The following is a 2,655-nucleotide window of genomic DNA, read 5'->3' as shown; positions in this document are numbered from 1 at the left end:
CGGGTACCTATCCATTCACAGATATAGATTTAATTGCTGAGCTGGGCAAAAAACTCGAATCTTTCTTCAAGGATTGTTAGAAGTAACGAATTTGAGCCATATTCGGCGCATAGGTCCACTTAGAAGTTGACCAAAAAAGTACCAGGTGGCATATACTTTGAAGGGATGACATACCTTAGCTGAGAAAATTTACTGCATTACCACACCAGTTTTTTACTTAGGCCACCACATTAATTATTAATATGATAAACATGTTGAAGTGCTCTAATTAAAAATTGATGTAGCAAAATAGAATCCTTCCTAAACAATTTTCTCAGCCAAACCTATGGTGCCAGCTACGCACATCATCATAAAATCTTCCTACTTAAATAAAAACACTCACAGGAAGACAGAAGACGCGTCTTTCCAGCCTGGCTTGCCACCTTTTACACACATTCTCTCTCTCTCTCTCTCTATCTCACAGATCGAGTAAGATTAGATTACAAGCAAACAAACCACCACCACACCACCACGAACACCAACGTGAAGGAACACCACCAATGTCTCCACAAAACCAATGTCCCCTCTATCTCACGGTAACATTCACACATGTTCTACTAATTTTACTCTCCTCCACCACCTCTGCCACCAAATCTGGTGGAGATCTCCCAACATTTAGAGAAGCCCCAGCTTTCCGAAATGGCATCAATTGCCCCAAAATAATCTACTCTTCTCTCGACAAACGCTCACACAATCCCCCAATCATCCACATAGCTATGACCCTCGACACTACATACCTCCGTGGCTCCATCGCTGGAATACTTTCTGTTCTCCAACACGCCTCTTGTCCAGAAAACATAGTCTTCCACTTAATCACATCAAATCGACGCTCAGATCTTCGCCACGTCATCCTCACAACCTTCCCTTACCTCAATTTCCATCTCTACCTCTTCGACACCAATCTTGTCAGAGGTAAGATCTCTTCGTCCATCCGTCGCGCACTAGATCAACCCCTCAACTACGCTAGAATTTACTTAGCTGATCTCTTACCGAATGGTGTCCGTAGAATTATTTACTTTGACTCTGATCTTATCGTAGTTGACGACGTGGCTAAACTATGGTCCATTGATTTGGGTTCCCATGTTTTGGGTGCACCAGAGTATTGTCACGCTAACTTTACCCATTACTTCACTCAGAAATTCTGGTCAGATCCAGTTTTCTCTGTAGCTTTTAGAGGTCGTAAGCCTTGTTATTTTAACACGGGTGTTATGGTGATCGATGTTTGGAGATGGAGAGATGGGAAATTTACAGAGAAATTAGAAGGATGGATGAGAATGCAGAAGAGATACAGAATTTATGAATTGGGTTCTCTTCCTCCATTTTTGTTGGTTTTTGCTGGAGATGTGAGAGGGGTTGAACATAGATGGAATCAACATGGGCTTGGTGGTGATAATATTGAAGGATTGTGCAGAGATCTTCATCCTGGTCCAGTTAGTTTACTTCATTGGAGTGGTAAAGGGAAGCCATGGCTTAGATTGGATTCTAAACGACCTTGTCCGTTGGATAGTCTTTGGGAACCGTACGATCTGTTTCGTCACGCATCATTGTTTTCTGATACTTGAAACACTGGAACAATTCTCATTCTCATTTTCCTCTCTCTCTTTCTCTCTCTGCTCGAGCGAAAAAGAAATGCAGAGACAAGGACAAAAGAACGTTTCAGTGATGGGGGTGGTTGGATTTTGTCTTGTCTGATCAAAGCATCAGATCGGACGGTTGACAGTAAATAAAGAGATTTTGATCTTGAAGAATGTACGGTAATGATTAAATCTATGTTTTGTAATTCTTAATTTGTCGTTCGGCTACAGTGTAAAGATGGTGGGGTCGGGGGAGCCAAAGTTTTATAAAGAAAAAAAATAATTTATTGAGAAAAGATTCTTGGCAAGAGGAAAGTTTAGTGTATTTGGAATTTTTGTTTTCAGATAGATGATTTAGAGATGCCCCCCTCAGAGATACCTTGTGTTATCAAACTAATAAGATGCCTCTTTTCTTATAAACTATGAAAACTATCTTTTATGTTTTATTTTTAAATAAAATACTTGGATTGGATTTGTCAACCGAGAACCAGTCATTTTCAAACGCTTCAACTTCTATGACAAATTATAAAAATTATTATTTTTATCCAAAATTTCATTATCTTTTTGGATGCATAATTACACCAGAGACACACATGGATTGAATGGATAAGACGTCCACCAGTCCATCATTAATTTGAATGATAAATACCAAGCCATTAGATACCACTTGTCAATTCAATCGAAATAACTCTGGCCGAAAATATAGGTGGCGCAAGAGCACTCGACTGAAACTTAAAATCAACCCACTTGTACTGTAATCATTTGGAGGGAAAAGTGTGGATCTTTAAATCTATTGGTTTAATTAATGTTCGAGATCCTCTAAAGATTTTTTTAAGCGTAAAAGTTGCATGAAAAACCAATAAAAGAGAAATAGTTAAGTTATATGCTAAATGATAATGGAAAAGATATTTTAGATATTAGTAGATTTAGAACGACAAAGAAAACCTATAAAAAAAAAATAACATATGTGCCTACCATGAGATTAGCAATCACCATAGCAATGGACGCGATGCTTTGAAGAATTTGTCCAAAATCTATTAAC

General features: G+C 38.5%; 1 pseudogene; it reads left to right on the top strand.

Annotated features, from left to right (window-relative positions):
- The first annotated feature begins 291 nt into the window (after positions 1-291).
- LOC147406029 (putative galacturonosyltransferase-like 3 pseudogene) lies at positions 292-1,976 on the top strand (annotated as a pseudogene).
- Positions 1,977-2,655: the final 679 nt, after the last annotated feature.

The sequence above is a fragment of the Akebia trifoliata genome, chromosome 3 (assembly GCF_017979445.1).
Source record: "Akebia trifoliata isolate Shusen 1 chromosome 3, ASM1797944v1, whole genome shotgun sequence".
NCBI lineage: Eukaryota > Viridiplantae > Streptophyta > Magnoliopsida > Ranunculales > Lardizabalaceae > Akebia > Akebia trifoliata.
The sequence above is the reverse complement of the archived record's forward strand: the minus strand, read 5'-3'. Positions and strand labels throughout refer to the sequence as shown.